Source organism: Talpa occidentalis, unplaced genomic scaffold (assembly GCF_014898055.3).
Source record: "Talpa occidentalis isolate TD23 unplaced genomic scaffold, MPIMG_talOcc4v2.1 talOcc4.5, whole genome shotgun sequence".
In the NCBI taxonomy this organism is placed as follows: Eukaryota; Metazoa; Chordata; class Mammalia; order Eulipotyphla; family Talpidae; genus Talpa; species Talpa occidentalis.
The window spans coordinates 115,914,211-115,932,344 of record NW_023604861.1 but is presented as its reverse complement, the minus strand read 5'-3'; the positions used below and the strand labels follow the sequence as shown (position 1 = coordinate 115,932,344).

Here is an 18,134-nt window from a genome sequence, read left to right as displayed (position 1 = left end):
ACACAGATATTTGACAAAGACCCAGGACAAATCAAAGTCTTTAGAGAACTTCTATCCAGATTCTATGCACAACCTTAAATAGAGGAAGAAAATAAATGGAAGCATAAAACCCAAATTATAAGCATTGGGTGGTGAGAAAAGCTGTGTTCTTTAAGTTGTAGGCTCGTTATGGGGTATCACCTATAACACCTAGTCACTTAACTCAAGAGTAAACCTTTGCCGTCACTCTCTTTTGCTTTCTAATTGCCTCTTGGAACTAGGAATGTTAAATACAGAATCCAATTTAAAATTATGTGATAGGAACATTCAGAATGCCTTTTTTTTTTTTTTTGGATCTCTTATAACAAGGAAAATGTTGGTTATCTGAACAGAAGCTGGTGGATTTCATCAGCTTTTTCTCTGAGTCATTAAACTTCATCTTCAAGTAGATTGCTTTTGAGGAGATGGAAACCTATCAACTTGAAGTTTTTAAGTCTTTTAAATTTTTCTGCATAGTCTCAAATTACAGTTCTTGAATGAATAAGATGCTCTTGAGAACAGAAGTAGGGAGTAAAAAGAAATTTTTTAAAAACTCAATAGATGCTCACTTAATGGTGTCCTTTCATTAATATACAATCCACAAAAAGTTCCTGACAATGTACTTCATGAGAAGGCTCTAAAACAGAGTGTATGTTCATAGAATAATGTTAAATAGGGAAGCAGCTTAGAAAGAAAGTAGCCAAATTTTAGAATTTAGAGGAATACATTGGGTGGCTTATGAGAAAACATGAAATTTTCACAAAAATCCCTTAGTACATTTTATGAACTACACAAGCTTTCCACTAGATTAGGTATTTATGAATATGCCCTTAAAATCAACCTTGTATACCTACAGTTGAAGAATTATTTAAATATTGACTTGGGCCTCCCCAGTAGTGCAGCAAGTTGAGTGCAGAGCTGTGAAGCTGTCCCCAGCCTTGCAGCATGGGTTCGATTCCCGGACAGCCAGGGAGATTCCCATATAGCATGGCAGACCTTTCCTGTTACGCCCACCGCTCCCCTCAGCAGTGTATTTTGGTCGTCTGCCTATTCTGCTCCCCGCTCTCTGTCTAACCCTCCCACGCCTCTAGCCTGTACCCCAGCTCGTGTATAAAAATAAATAAGTCTTTAAAAAATAAATAAATGAATGAATATTGACTTAAGTCTTATGATTTTAGTGTTAGTGGCTATGCCAAGCCTATTATGTTATCATTTTTTGATAATTGGTGATAATTGGAAAAGAACCATTGAAAAAGGCAAAGTAAACAAAGTCAGTAGAGAAAAAAATACTAGTCTTTTAATCATTTAACTAGCAAGTGAAGATAGATAGTAACTTTTGACTTTTAAACCTTTGTTTTAGCAAAGCCCATTCTCATCAATATCAGAGACTAAGAATATTAATTCATTCAACAAACACTGGATGTCTATTACTTGTCTAGCAATGTATATAACATTATGGTTAGAACTACAAACTAAGCAGACAACCTCCTCATGGAATTTACTATCCAGCCAGGAAGACAGATGACAGATGTTAATTTTAATTGTCCCAAAAAGAAACATAAATATGAACACCAATAAATGCAACAAAGGAAAACACAGTCCTACAAGAGTAAACGGAGGACCTGACTTACTTTGTTGTAGGGAAGGCTCTCATGAAGAAATAATACATATGCTGAAATTTTAAAGACACTTAGAAAGTTAGGCAAAAAGTTGCTGGAGTATAAGGCCTTAGGCCGACACTTTTGCAATTACCCTTCTCTGTATATTATTACTCACAGATCTACCTTCTTACACATGCTGGGGTATGAGATCATGTTTAGAAAATACTTACAGCAGCTTCTGTAATCTACATGAGGTTTTTTCCTTTGGAGGTCAACAGTCATCCAAGTTCTACTGCACTGCTGGGGGCTGTACCGAGGATGGAAGGTCATTGGTCTGGGGACCAAAAGAAATGAGTGCTGGTCTCAGGTCTCATGATCAGTCATGTGGCCTCAGACAAATAGCTTTTTTTCTTTTTCAGGGAATTTTGCTAACTAATGACCTGATGCTATGATATTTTCATCTCACGGTGGTATTTAAGGTCAGCCCAGGTTTGCTGTTCCTGGCCACCACTAGCTGAGCTACTGAAGGAAAATCACCCAGACATCACCACAATTTACTTTTTCATAGTTTTCTTCTTGTCTTCCAGGATCCATCTGGAATGTTAAATGTCTTTTCATAAAAATGTTTTTATTCCTAGGAGGGCCCTAAAAAATCATCTCACCTTGCCTCTTTCCCCTTCTCCCATCATGAAAGTTCAGGCCATGATAACTTAAAAGACTTTCTCAGTGTCCCACATCTCAAAGTGATGGTGTTAGGCTCCTAGCCCAGATCCCTGAGATCCTAGGCCTTCTCCCACCAGAACAACCGCAATCACGAGGGTCTTTCAAGTCCACGGACATTGCGTTCATGTCTCTCAAAGCATCAAGTGTGGCAGGAGTTAGCAAACCATGGCTAAGAGTCAAGGTTAGCCTGTCACCTACTTTTTTAAGGCCCACAGAATTACTTTTTCTAATATCTTTTTTTATTGCTTCTTGGCCTTTTGGCTAAGATCAAGTGTAAAATATCTTTAAATGATAGAAAAAATTATTTCATGAGGTGAAAATTATATTATCATTTTTCAGAATTAATAATGTTTTATGGAAATACAGCATCCTTATTCTTTTTTTTTTTTAAGATTTAGTCATTCATTTACATAAGAACCAGGGTACAGGCCAGATGCGCAGGAGGATGAGAGAATTCACCAGAGACAGAGCAGGGAACAGAACAGGCAGACTAACGAAATACACTGCTGAGGGGAGCAGCGGGCTAAACAGGAGAGGTCTGGTGTGCCATGTGGGACCCTTGCCGGCTGGCCAGGATCAAATCGGTGCTGCAGAGGCTTATAGCATCCTTATTCTTTTAAGGATTGTCTGTGGCTGCTTTCTTGCTCAACAGAATGTTGAGTAAATGGGGCAGATCCTGTCGTCCACAAAGTCAAAAATATTTACTAGATGATCATTTAAAAAGACACTTATTTTACCTTGATGTATGTCATTATGTGGGTACTTATCCTCCCCCTTTACTTCCCTAAAGCAAGCACACACACAATTAGCTTGTTCATCTAAAGGCACGGGTAGAACAGCATTCATATCTCAAGTAATAAGAACTAATGCTGCTAGAAACTAATTGTGCTAGAAACTCTCCCAAATATTTTACAATATTTGTAAATTTTGTATTTAATTCATTATTCCTCAGAAAGATCCAACAGGCTTCTTACCATTTAATGATGGGGAAAAAAAAAAAAAGTGAGGTACCGAGAAGTTATCTTGCACAATGTTAAATACACTTTTCATTGAATTCAAATAAATATTGTAAGTCTCATGGTCACTGACCTCAGAGAACTTTAGTCCTTCATCTTATTAGTCAATATCCTCAATCTAGAAGCAAGAATCATAATTGTCTTTCCACTCTGGGGAATCATTTCCAGATACCAAGTGACTCGTGAGACCAGAACACAGGCATATTTCTGGAGGCCTTATGCATTTTCAATGAAAAAAAGGTGAATCTGGAAGTGACTTTAGAATCCTAGATCTAAATTCATGTATTATTTCAGATGGCTTCCATTTGCTTATTTGTTAACAACAACTATATGACCTCTGATGTCTCTTCCTGAGTGAGCAAGGGAACTGATAAGGAGAAGCTCTTTTAAAAAAGACTCATGGGGGCCTCCCCGGTGGCACAGCGGTTGAGCGCTGGGTTGTGAAGCTGCCCGCAGCCTCTGCAGCGCCGGTTCGATCCCTGGCTGCTCCCCGGCCACCGGAAGAGGGTCCCACATGGCGCGCAGACCTCTCCTGCTGCCCGCTGCTCCCCTCAGCAGTGTACTTCGGTCCTTCTGCCTGCTCTGCTCCCTGCTCTGGCTCTGGTGAATTCTCTCACCCTCCCACTGTACCCAGTACTTGTATAAATAAATAAACAAATCTTTAAAATAAATAAATAAATAAAAAAGACTCATGCCGTTTGCAGCAACATGGATGGAGCTGGAAGGGTTATGCTAACTGAAATAGGTCAGACAGAAAAAAGAGAAATATCAGATGGTTTCACTTATAGGGGGAATATAGGGAGACTAAACAAAGGGTCAGAAAAAAAAACAAAAAATGTAAGATGACCAGAGATCTGAGATATACAGCAGGAGAGGAGCCGGGAGAGGGCTCAAAAGACAGGAGGAAGAGCACACAGATATGGTGATGGTTCATGGATGCGATGGTGGCAGGAGAACTACAGGAACTACATCTGAGGGAAGAAATCAAACATTGTCCAAAAATGAACAACAATGTAAGAAAATAAATTTAATAATAAAAAAGGGAGGGGGCTACTGACAGCTGTACATCCAGCAGGAGAAAAAAGACCATCAGTTTTGCCTAACACTCGCAAATTTCAGCTATAGGTGGCTCCTATCCTCCAACATTTGAAAGGTGGATTATTTGGGAAGAATGACTTGGAATTTCTGAGATACATTTTATATATGACTGAATACCTCTCCAAATTCTATCCTTTTGCCCCTGGATAATGCCACTCACTTTTGGGGCTTTACTACAATCTAGAGGAAGTTTAGGCTTGGATGTAGAGTAAGCAATTCAATCTCTAAACCCACTGTTAGTACTGGCTGCTATTATACATGAAGCAGACAGCCAAGCAGAGCATGGAGTTCCACGTTTTCAGGGGACATAGAGGCGAAGAGTTTAGAGATGCTCAAGAAATTCAAGACAGAAAGTACCAGAATGATTCCATGCTTGGAAGTAAAGAAAAATGGCACAGAAAACAAAATCATCAAATTTAAGGAGGAATAGATAGGCAGTTGGGTCGGGTGTTATCCCTTGCCTCACCTCGCGGGACTAATACAGCATCTCTCCTCCACCACTGGGCTCGAAATTCATCATGCATTTTGGTTTCACATGTGTTGTTGGGCAACCAGGCGAAAAGCGGGCGTTGGCTGGAAGCTGGAAAGCCCCCCATCTCTCAGTGAGTCTGTACACATTTTCTCATCTTGCACTCTCTCTGGCATCTTCCCCTCTGAGTGACGCTGCTCTTATACCCCTGACCTCTAGCCTCAGGTGTGCATTTACACATGCGTGCACGCCCATACTTCAGGTGTCTACAATCAGGCACACGTGACATGTGCCCACACTCTGAAGCGCCTTCTGTGTTACAACGATCAAGGCGATAGCCACAGAGGCTAGTGGCTTTTATGCCTTCTTATCAGGCATAAAAAGCCTGACCAATTCACTTACCCTGCAAAATGTTAAATACATTTGGTAATAGCTTATGCTATCATATATTTCAGATCATATATTCCATAGCATGGAACTGACTGGGATAGAGTTGATCTGAAGAGTCCATAAATGGCTCCAACATTGCCCTAAGGTTGTCATTATCATAAATTAACTGCAGGTGGGCTACATGCTTGAAAATAGTCAGGTTTTACAGATATCTCCCCACTTTGTGAAAGTTTTAGTCATGCCACTTCACTTTAATGAGAGACCTATATTTAGTATTGCTTCAGAAACCTAAAGAAATCCCAAGAAAAATTTGACTTTTACTACAACAGACAAAAAGAAAAATGGGTACAGCATTTCTTTTGCAGCAGCCGAGCTAAAGGTAGCCTGCACCCTGAATATCCATCCAGAGCTCCACCACCACACTCTTTTCACTGGAACTACTTTATACAGGTTATGCCTGTATCATATTATTAATTATTTTAGGTTTTGTGTGTTTTTTTTTTAATAGAGGCATGTTTATTTTATTTATTTATTTATTTATTTTTGTTTATACATGCACTGGGTACAGTCAGAAGCATGGGAGGGTGAGAGAATTCACCAGAGCTAGAGCGGGGAGCAGAGCAGGCAGAAGGACCGAAGTACACTGCTGAGGGGAGCAGCGGGCGGCAGGAGAGGTCCGCGCGCCATGTGGGACCCTCCTCCGGTGGCTGGGGAGCAGCCGGGGATCGAACCGGCGCCGCAAAGGCTGCGGGCAGGTTCGCAACCCAGCGCTCAACCGCTGCGCCACCAGGGAGGCCCTGTGTGTTATTTGATATGATTTTGGAAGCTATATGCTGGGTCTGGGAATGTTCAAAAGTTTTTCCATGTAAATGACTGGGAATTGCTTTTTTCACTTCATGCCATTTTGGCTTAGGGAAGATTTCATAGAACACCCTACATTTAGTTATTTAGATACAGGGAGAAATCTATATTTGTTTCAAAATCCTTTTCATTCTTTGGGAATGATGAAAAGGCCTCCTCTTCCATGAAGCCTTTTCCTCTATAGCACTTTGCTCATTAGACTATTGCATTGATCCACTCTATCTCACTCAGCCCAGTGTGTAGGTGTTCCAGACATCCATGAGAACAGAGAACATGGCCAAAAGAGCATGGCTTTGAGCAGCCTCAAAAACTGATATCATCACTTATTAACTCTTGGACAAGTTATTTAATTGAGTCATGGTCTTCTTTAAATCAGGACAATTCCTTGTAGGATTTTTGTGAGTACTGAGTAAGAAAACATAACAGCATGTTTAGACAGGTCCCTGGAACATACTGGGTGTTCCAAAATGTCAAATAACTCCTCTTCATCATCTGCATTTTCTAAAAAGCCCAGTGCAGTGCCTTGCATACACTGAGTGCTCAATAAACAGCACGGTTGGGTTGCAGTAAATCGCTGAATCACCATCTTGTCTGCCTGACTTCATCTCACATTAGATCAACCAGGAAATCATTAATTATTCTGACTTCAAAGGCAATGATATCTACAAAGTGAATGCGTTTTCTGTCTTTTTTTCTTAAATTGAGATGAATTCTAACATTTATATATCTTTTTCTATATCTACTACATGAGAAAGAAATCATTGGCCTGAACTGGTATCACACTAGCATTTTCTCTGTCACTAGTATGAATATTAAGAAATGATATAGTAGAAGATAGACAAGATTTTAAGAATATTTTACAGAACAGTCTTTTCGCAGAAGTAAAAAGCTAAATTTCCAAGAAAGGATCAAATTTGTGTAAACATTGCTACCCCAGAATTTTCATATGGGAGTGTATTTTTGCCTCTATCTACTCAACTTGTTCCCCAGCAGCCCCCTCCCATGGGTCTTGGTCCCTTAAGTGTCCCCAAAATGGTCCTCTAAGGACACTAACTGGACATCAACCTAGATTCAAACTTCTGTCATTTCCTCTGTATTCTCCTATGTTCCAGGCCCTCAGGACTTTTCAGTTAGTTGATCTGATGAACCAATTCAAGTTAACAAGTGAACAGATGCTAATGATTTATGAAAATAAATAGTAGCTCTTTCTAAGGAACATCATTGCATTTTATTAGAGAGCTACCATTTCATTAGTGGTCTACCAGAATTACTTTTATTCAAACAAATGTCTCTAAGAATTTCAGATCCTCCTTTGGCCGATGGATAAATGCTTTGAACCGGGAAATGTTTAGCCCTCCTCAAATCACTGTATAACTGCTGATCCTCATTTACTCGTCCTTGACCACAAACATATTTCTTCGCTGCAGCTGCCAATCAGGACTCTTTTCCTTCCTTAGGCTCTTCTTCTGCTTCTCACTTTTGGTAGAAAGTTTCAGGATAAGAGAAAATGTTATTTTCTTGAAACTTTGTCTACCACTTACTACATTTCTGGCTTGGGCAGATCAAAGGACAATCACAACTGTAGATATAAAACATGAGGGCTCAATATGCAATTGTCAGCAAAAACCTACAAGCAACACCGGAGGCAGCACAGGCTGTGAACAACTCTCCCAAGTTGAGTCCATACACGGAAAAGGCAGCTGAGCTCTGCATTTGTATTCTGCAAGGCTCTTGATGAAAACAGACCAGTAAGAGTAGTTTACCCTAGGAATTTCCAGCTCAGAACAACAGCTGTTTGATTGACAGATCCTGCTGAGAATCTAATGATTGATAGTTTAAGGCTTCAAAATAAGAGTTGTGTACAATGTACTTTGAGATGTGTTTGTGTATGATATACTGAGACAGGAATAGGGAGACAGAAGGAGAGATGGACAGAAAGCGAGAAAGGTATCTTTTGGAAGAGAAAGAAAACCGAATATAATCCAACTGTCCTTAATGAGGCCCATTCCCAGAATCTAGTCCATCCCAATGGGTCAGAAAAGCCTGACATTTACTTCCATTAAATCTCAAATATGTCTCCAGGGGAGAGACAGTCTTTTCTACAAAGAGAAAAATGGAAACAGCTCCTTCAGCAACCCACTAGAACGGTTAGCCACAATTACTACTGAGAATTAGAGCCAGAGTGATAGGCAGTTCAGGGAGCTCTCTGTGATGTTAGATGGGCTTCTGGAAACTCGGGAAAGTCAAAGAGAATATTTGCCACAAGAGGGAGCAGGAGAATGTGGTCAAATGGGAGGCTGGTAGAGGTTATGATGAGAGGGTCTAACTATAAGGTATGGATGATACTGGATGATGTTTTGGCAAGAGACATTTATCCTTAGAGGAAAAAAAAAAAAGGAATGAAAGAATCAGGAAGAAGGGAGAAATAGCGGCATGTGAATTCCTAAGTTCTTAGGAAATGTAGGCAACAATTTAATCTTCTGTTGAAAACAATATACACATTGCAAAAATATGAAACATGCAAGCTATGTGCTCTAGGATCCTCTTTTAATTCTATATTTCTGTTTCCTGCTTTAATTTCGATTTCAATTTGGATCTTGTTTATCTCTATGCTGATAGATGGAGCAGATGGCTGGCTTCCTACTTCATGCTATTGTCCCTCTACCTGAAGGCATCATGGAGAAAGAGTTCATCTCACTGAATTGCAATATGAAAAACAGAAGATAAAGTCCTAAAATGCACTTGCTTTGGGAGGACTACATCCATGAGCTAAACGAATGTTTTAATTTGCTTTAAAAGGGGAATGCAACTTCATGGGGTGTGCAGAGCTTTCATCACCATTTATTTTGTCAAAGAAACAGATTAAGTACTTAGAGGGAAGGAACCATACGTTTACTTTGCAAGATAAATAAAAGTCTATTTTTGTCTGATAAAAAACATGTTAAATATAGCTTGCTAACAAATGCTGAAGCTCTCTTGGAATTTCTTTTTTCAAAACATAGTAAGCTTGAAAGAGCAATTAATGTAATTCCTGCAAATAGTCCTATAGGTGTGACTGACTATACTTCACCTTCCTTCCGCAATTTTATTTGGAGTGAATTCAATGTAAATGCAATTGCATCCTTCCCTTTCAGGGCCAACAAAAGGGTTACCTAGTTCTTAACCCAAAATCATACAGAAGAAACTATGAAATAGTAAAGGTCAAGTAACAGAAATAATAGAGAAATGGGAGGAGAGAGAGATGAGCTTTCGGATTCTTTTAATCTTTTACTTTCCTTTTCCAGTCCTGTTAATCTTTCATGACTGAGAAAATTAAGTCTGACTGTCATGGACACATAACCCCTGCACAGCTCAACAGTGAATAATGGTTTACCTCTGTCTAGTTTGTTCTCTCCCCTCCCCCAGGAATTAACCAATTCATTTTTAATAAAAGACAACAGCCATTTTTGGGGGTGTGTGGGGGGAAATTGGGTTCCTTTTATAGTAGGTGGGAGAAATCTTTAGTAAAGAGCCCTAGATCTCAATGGAATCCTTTGTGCAAGCAGAATTTATAAAATGAAAACCATTTAAGAAAACACACCTTGCTTTTTGATAAAACAAGTGGGTCTTCCCCCAGCTTCTCACTCAGAAGGCCCCAAAGATGGAGCTAGCTCTCCCTTCCTCCTTTTCCACCCATGGAACCTCTCAATTAAGCAAACCCACAGAGCTAAATGCAACTAACACAGGATTTGAAAGAGGAACCTAACTAAAAGAAATCATTCCTATTCTGGGGTTTTGTTTTGTTTTCTAACATGAATGAAATACCCAGATACATTTTCCACCCTCCTTGCTTGCTGCAGAAGTAGCTTTGAGAGAGAAAGAGAAAATGAGATAGAGGAAGAGTGACAGTGTGGGTGTGTTGGGGGTTGGTCCTGGGTAGGAATTAAAGAGAATCCCCCTCCTGGTTGCCCCCTATTTCCCTTAGGAAATCTTCAGACAGATGCTGGGTTGTGGATGTTCAGTTGCTCATATTTGGAGAGACTCAAGGAACGCCTTTAACCAAATCTGATCGGAGTCTCCACCTACTCAGCCAGCTCTTCCATGATCAGGATGCCTGTACTGTCTTTACCACATATGTCATTTTTAAAAACCTTCTTCACTACACCTCCTTCTGATTAGTCTTTACACCTCCAACAGGACAAAGTTTGTATTGTTACAGTCACAACCACTAGTGGCTGACTAAAGGAGAGAGATAAGGAACGAACGCCTGCACCAGAGCCAGGTTAAGAGGGGTTAAACAGATACCTAGTGCAAAGATGACTTTCTTTCCAATGACTGCGGACACCGAGCACAATGCTCTCTTGGAAAAAAAAAAAAATTCTTTGTTAAATTTGATCACGCTGCTCTCAACCCAACCGCTGCCACTTTGTCTGGAGAGGGAAATACGAATTGCCAGCCCAAGCCATTCATCAGTCAACAGAGAGGGTGGGGTGGGGGGTGAGATTTTAAAAAGCAAAGATGTACACATGCTGTATTTTTAAAAGCATCCCACGGGCTGATTTGGTTTCTTTCACCTACCGTCCACCCCTAAGACCTCCCTCTTTTCATTAAGGAGGAGCCAAGAAGGAGATCCTCACATCTCAGAATACAGATCATTTTCCCCCAAGACCTAGCAAAGCTCCAGAGACAGATAATGCAGCTGCAAAGTTGCCTTCGCATTTCTTGAGGAAAGATGCCTATGCGTGCAGAATCCCCAACCCACCTGGGCAGAGTGCCCAGAGAATGGACCCCGCAGCCCACTCCCCGGATGCATTTCTCCTTTGCTCGTTCCCCCTGCCCGGCCACACCTCCCTCTCTCTCCGCAGTCCGCGGGGAAGGCGCACCCAGCGCCAGCCGGAAAAGAGAATCACAAGTGTGGCCTTTGGGGGAAGACCCCAGGGATTACCAGGAGAAGGGATGACCGCGGACGCCCGGATCCCCGGCAGCGCTGCATTCCGGGTGGACTTAGCTCTTCGCGCCCTGATTTCTCAGGGGCGAGCGCGGTGCGGGGTGCAGCATCTCTCCTCGGCAGCCCTTTCTTTCCTCAGGCAGCCTGCACTGGCAGACAGGCACCCTCACGCCCAGACGCACCAGCCCTAGCAATTTCACTCCCCGAGCAGCACGGGCACCCCAGAAAATGGGTAGGGAGGGAGGGACACACGCACGGACACACACTCACACATCGGTCCTGGCTCAACGTGCAGCCCGATGAGCCCCAAAGGGCGAGTAGTTGGCGGCTCCGACCCAATCCCTCCGCTCGCCCATCCTAAGAGCCTACCTGGTTAGGGGGAGTGTGGACGGATTTTCCCCGTTCCTCCACACTAGTAGGAAATGCAGCGCACTCCCTCCTTTCAGATCGCTCCGGAGCAGGACGAGGTCGCTCCCATCTTCTGGGGAAAGCACAAAGCAGGCGGCGGCGGGCAGCTCCCGTGCAGCGCCGGCGCGAGCTGGAGCGGCGGCGGCGGGCAGCCGGTGCGCGCGGGCGGGAGGCAGGCGCGGAGGCCGGGAGGCTGGGAGGGCCGGGGCCCGGGCGGCGCGCGCGCTCCCCCGCCCTCCCGCGCACACCCGCCCGCCCGCCGCCGCCAGCCCGCCGCCCGCAGCCTCGCACGCGCTCGCACGCGCTCGGCCCCGGCGCCCCGGCGCCCCGCGCGCCCGGCCCGGAGTCCAGCCGGCGGGCTTCTGGAGCAGCGCGCGGGAGGGGAGCCCCTTCCAGCCTCACTGCCGCTGCCGGGGAGAGAAAATTCCGATTTCCTCCCGACTCCCGGGCCCCGCAGTGCGTTCTCGCCGCGCCAGCGCGCTCGCCCGCACCCGGGCCGTGGAGTCCACGCGCACACAGGCGCTGCAACTTTTCTTTTCAAGCTTCCTCGACGCACCCACGGTCAGAAGCCAAGCCCCACTCGCCTACCCCTTCCTCACCTCTGAAATTGTTAATCCAGATCGATGTTTCTTCTTCCACTTTCTACCCCTCTGCTAAGGTAGCGCGCTTTTAGCCAACGATCTGGGGGCATAACAATGCTTTTCTTTTAAATGCTCACTCCGTGGTTTTCCTGCCTAGCAGACAGCCACAGCAATACGTTCACTTGTAACTGCTGACACAAGCAGATAAGGGGGGCGGGGGAAGGTGGGGAGGGAAAGGTATTTCCCAGCCAAAAGCTCTGAAAGATTCTCCGTGTTGGTATTTCCCTCAATAGATTGCAGTTCACCTGGGAATAGAGACCAATAGGCTGTTTAATGTGAATGCCATGCAGCTTTTAAACGACAGAGAGGAGTAAAAGCTGAGCATTAGGTTGAGTTGGGAACGATCTAATGCAGCAATCGACGAACCATTCATTCCCCTTTCCAAGAGAAGCATTATCATCGCCAATATATCACTTCCCCATAATTAATAAAGGAGCATTGCACCAGGCCCTTTGCTCTCTTGACAGCTCATTCATCCTTCCAACTCCTTAATGACTTGGCAGGATAAAAGGCTAGACCTACTGTGGAGTTCACAAACCTGGCTGCACATCAGACACACCTGGGAAGCTTGTTAAAAAATGCAGATTCTAGCATTCCATCCTCACACTGTTGCTCGAGCTCTCAAATGGGAATCCGAGTTGGCCTTTTTAAAGCACCAGTGGAAAGGCATGGTTCATGTGGTTTGCCAAGGTCTGGGGGTTCAGGGGCAGTGTACAGGGAAGGTGAGAGAAGGATGGGGCTGCAGAGCCCAAGGTTGAAACCAGTTCCTTAGCAGATTCCACCCGGTACTTACAGTGCAGCACTGAGGCAGCCAGGTAATAGGAAATGTGCTCCTGCCTCCAGCAATCCCCCAGTTTGACTAGGAGACAGAGAAGAAAGGGCAAAGTGGCTCTCCTCTACCTCTATGCTGGTGGCTCTCAAGTTGTCAGAATCTCCTGGGGAGCTTTTAAAAAATCCCAGGGTTTAGGCCACACCTCTGACAGATTTACTTGGGATACTGGGAGGTGGGACCTAGGCATCAGTCATTTTGTGTGTGTGTGTTCCCTGGTTGATTCCCATCGGTAATCAAGGCTGAGAACTACTATTCTAAGCCAATACTCCTCAAAACTAAGCGTGCATCTGGGAATTGCCTTTCTTAGGCTCTTAGGCAGTAGATGGCAAGCAGGCCTGGGGTCTCCATTTTGAGCAAATTTCCAGGTGATGTCTGTGCTGTCTGCATAGGACTGCACTTTAGCTGGCAAGGTTCAACTGCATCCAACTAATGGTCCCAGACACTGCATGTTAAGCTGCGCTGGCTAGTGGGTATGACCAGAACGACACGCAGGGAGACACAGAAGGGCGCCAGCTCTCTGTGGCTGTTTTCAGCAAAAATTGACTTAAGGGCTTGACTTCAGGGGAGATTGAGAGGCAGATATTTGACTCATTGTGGGGGCTTAGAAAGGGACTTAGAAACTTGACTGTTTCCTAAATAAGACAGAGAAAAGCATCTAACTAAAGCCTCCACCCATAGAAAATAGGACAAAGGCACATGAAAGAGCTGAGGGAAAAAGCAAAATGAAAATGAACTCTATCTCCTTGCAATAGATTTTGTGGAAGGGTGTGGCTTGTTATTGCTATAATTGACCACTTAGTGAAACTCAGATAGTCTCGAAAATGTAAACATGCGTGTGACATGGGGTGACGAAGTCCTGTTCTTAACAGTCTACATTCCATGGGTGCCCAAAGTCTTGTCCACAGCTGACGACACAGCTACATCTTGGGCCTCTTTATTATTCCTTTTTTCCAATCTAGGCTGATATTTAGGTTCCTTTTGGCCTCTTGGGGAAAAGCCTACGTTAAATGGTTCTTTCTTCACCTAAAACCATTAAAAGGCAGGCCAGTGCCTAGTGATTTGGCACTCATTTTGATTTGGCTCAATTTCTGAGCCCCTAGTTGTTATGTTTTGTTTTGTTTTTTTGCCTTTCATTTTTCATTAAAGTTATCTTTATAAGGATCCCAGGGCCCTGAGGCAAATCAAACCTTTTGCTCCCTCCTAAATGTCATACATGACTGAATTTTTATTGCAAGAATTATCAAAGGCTACATCGCTGGCACTAGGCTCTAGGTAAGGAACTAGTGAGGCTGCTGCTGGTGGCTTTGCAAAGAAGAAATATTTTATGCAGGAAGGTGGTGCTTCTCATTCCAAAGGCAAATTACTTGTATTATCGAATATTGATTGCCATTCTTTCCTTTAGAGTTGAGATCCAGAATTCTGGGTCACTGTTCTTTGTCCCAAGCACTAAGGCATGACAAAGTTGGGGTCTTTTCTGAGATTATCACTAAGCCTGGTTATGCTCTAAGGAAGCTTTGTATTTTCATCAACTATTTCCCTACAGTCCTTCAGGGGATCTTTCAGCAAAGTCATTTCCAAACCAAATATAAATATTGTGAATTAAGACTTACTTTGTTATCCAGTTTACAGAAAAAATAAATATTTTGACTTTGAATTACTTAGGTAAGGGGCACCGCTGATTTTGTGTTTTTTATTTTTTGTTGTTCCTGTTTTTTTTTCAGTGCTTGGATTTCATAATACAGGTAACACTCACTTTATGAAAGTTTGAGTTACACCACTTCGCTTTATCTTAATACCTGTTTTTTGCTAACTGAAAGAAAACAAAGAGGATTTTGCTTTACAACAACAACAACAAAACAAAATTAGCATTCAGCAATTTTTCCCCAGTAGCCCTTCCAAAGGCAGTATGTACTCTAAACTGCATGAGCAGCACCTCCAAGCTCCTTCCCCAAGATCTACTTTATGCAGACTATTTAGCATATTAATGTCAATTTAGTTATATACTAGTGATATTTTAGGTTTTGTTATTTGGTATGATTTGAAAAGTCATTTTCTGGGAATGCTCAAAATCTTTTCATATACATTAATGGTGATGACTTCCTTGCTTTAAGCCATTTGGGCCCTGGAAAGTTTCCACTGGAATGCTCTACGTTTGAATATGGAGATCTGTATAGCACTAGTCATTCCCCCACCTCATTTCCTACTGTGCCAACCTTCACTACTACCACTCACCTACCTGCTCATTCATGGGCTCAGTCTGATACTGATTTGTACGTAAGAAAAAAAGTATTGTAGCACGCCCAGCCTGGTCAGCAAGTGGAACTTAGCATTAGTCCTTTTCCCACACCTGAAAACCTCAGGTGGCCCACTGGCTCCATATGGCCATAAGGTCTTCTTTGCTGCTGATTGGATCTAAGGTATTTTGCTTCAGAGGTGATTGTAGTAAAATCTTTGTTGACTTCTAAGTGCCATTGTTGCTCCTTTCTCCGGTCTTGTCCTTACAATTAAACTTTTACTTCTCCATATTATTTTGGCCAGCTGAACACCACCCTTGAGTTTTGTCCAGCAACTGGGCCCTGTTACTGGGCGTCAGCAGCCTTCTCAGCAGACTTACAGTTGTGACCCATCCTCCTCTGTGCTCCATCTCCCACTTCCACTGATTGTGTCATTCTTTGGATATCAGAGGCCTGCACTTTTGCACTGGAACATTGAGAGTCCAACCCGACACTTTCACTTTCCATTTCTGCCCCTTGTTAAGGACATATCTAGTTCATATCCCACAATTTCACTGATGATCAAGTTGCCAATGAGTAACTCAACAGAACTATTAATCTGGGTCAGAACAGAGCAGATGGGCCTCCCCTGGTGGCGCAGCGGTTGAGTGCTGGGTTGCGAGGCTGCCAGCAGCCTCTGCAGCGCCGGTTCGATCCCCAGCCACCTGCGAAGGGCCCACAAAAATAAATAAATAAATAAATAAATAAATAAATAAATAAATAAATAAATAAATAAAAATAAAAAAGAACAGAGCAGAGACTTGTGAAGAGTTAAGACTTTGGAGTCAGAAAATCTGGGTATGAATTTCACCAGTGGCAGCATGACCTTGGAGAAGCTTCTTAACCTCTCTGAGTCATACTATCTTTGTCTGAAAAAACTAGATCATAAATTTCCTTTAAGGAGCTATAGGACAGATAAAATGTATATATTGTGCTTGATATAGTTTCTGATCATATTAATTATTCAATAAATGGTTTTGTTGTTGTTATCATTATCATTGGTAAAGTTCTATAAAAGTGATATGCATAAAGTAAAAAAAGGTTTCTATATTTAGGTTCTACATAACAAAGCCATCTCATTATTAATAATGATTATGCTACCATTTTTTATACAGAGTTCTATGCAATCCACAATCCAGGAAAATAGACGCCTTTACTCTATGAGAGTACTTCCCCTCTACATAATGAAAGAAGCTGCTTATGTATATTTTCTGGTTTTGTAAGTATAGAGAGTGGGTATGTGATTGAGGAAGGGTATATCCCATTCTTTGCTAGATCACAGTTACTTGTCACTTATGTCTGGGTATCAACTTGATCCCATCTCCATTATAATCTGAGGATATAATTTGCCAGGGTCATTTTCAACAAATTCACTACAAGAAAGATAATGCTTGCTGCATTATTTCTACTAACAGGAAGGGACCTTCTTCGTAGGACATAAACTTTTCAGCAGATTTGTGCAAACTTTCCTGAACATTGATTCAAGGACTCTCCATCAAGAGTAACTCCAGCGAAGCCCCTGAGGTGCTCTGTACCAAGCAATTATTCCTTACAATCCAGTTCTGAGTGATGTCCCTGAGAGAAGGCTCTCCAGCTTTCTCAATAAATCTTTTTACTATGGCATCCCCTATAATATACGGCTCCCTCTTCAATTGCTGGCAACTGATTAGAAGCTTCTGAGAACTGCCAATATTTAGTGGTTAGCACAGTACCCAGTAGCCCTTGGAAATGGCCTCAACAAAGATACCTTAGGGGGAAATAGACCGACGTTATGGGTATCTTAATCCATGGTTTTGATGATGCTGATTCTGCTGCCACTGGAAGTGTCTGGAAATTATGAAACTCTATGCTCATGTGTCTTAAAAAATTCAGACACTTACATAGTGTGACAAAGTTTCCTTTATAATCAAGAATGAGAAAAGTTCAGAAACTACATTCTATGTTCCCTTTCCTTTAAAAAAAAATCCTATCATACAAAAATCTTAGTCATCTTTGGATTTATTTCAGAATTTGTAAGAGTGTATACCAAAATCGACAAGTCATTTGTGCAGATATTAAAATTATAGGACATCCACAATCTCATTTTATCTAAAAAAAAATCCTTAGGATCTATTATATTTACAAGAGCTATGATGACCTTCATTGAGAATGACAGTACAAAGGCATTTTCTCAACCCTGGCTATGCATAAAGTATCCATCCAATCCTTATTACACAGAAGTATCAGTGGTGCTGCTTTAATATAACATGTTGCATTTTATATAATATATAAATGTATTTATATTGTAATATAATACTGTTTTAATGTTATGTTTACTATAATATGTTCAGTTTTTAATATGTACTGAAGCCCAGGTCTACTCTTTGAGATTATTCTCACTGAAGTAGAATATGGGCACTGTATTCTTTAAAGTTTCCTGAGTGGTTCTAAGGCTAAACCAGAGCTGTGAACCACTGGTCTAAGGTCAAATAGCTAATTAGTGGTAGAGATAATGAAAAATGTCTCCTTACATGTGGCATAATTCTGTTTTTATTCTGCAGAGCCATTGATATTTAGCAGTATATAAAAATGGGGGCTTTTTCGGCTAAGAGAACTAAAAATGTTTGAGGACTTTTTTGAGTCTCTATGAGGCACAAATGGGTATTTTAGTTAACCTGAACAAAAAATATAAGCAGATTGAAAGATGTGACTGGGAAAAATATGATGAAGACACGACTGCAGGGCTTCTGTTGAATTGTTGATCCACAGCACCTAGGGCAGTTTTTGGTGCTTGGTAGATGAGTTAGTAAAACATACATTGTCTCCTGTGGGAAGATCTACCAATGTGGACAGAAGATGCATTTTGGTAATGAGGTAAACTCTTTGGCCCTTGTCCAA

The 18,134-nt window shown here is 42.2% G+C and overlaps 1 protein-coding gene across 14 annotated transcripts in view; it reads right to left on the bottom strand.

The window, feature by feature from the left end:
• Positions 1 to 18,134, bottom strand: part of SLC8A1 (solute carrier family 8 member A1) — a 664,135-nt gene that overhangs the window by 307,580 nt on the left and 338,421 nt on the right. For 2 of the 14 annotated variants that reach the window (XM_054701180.1, XM_054701181.1), the window contains exon 1: positions 11,473 to 11,641. The exons of 3 other annotated variants lie outside the window; for them this stretch is intronic. The gene's annotated coding sequence lies outside the window, so the exon portion shown is untranslated. Of the gene's footprint in view, positions 1 to 1,849; positions 1,954 to 11,472; positions 11,642 to 12,110; positions 12,277 to 12,945; positions 13,040 to 18,134 lie in introns of those variants that run through there. 9 more of the 14 variants (XM_054701169.1, XM_054701179.1, XM_054701175.1 and 6 more) reach the window with 8 other exon arrangements.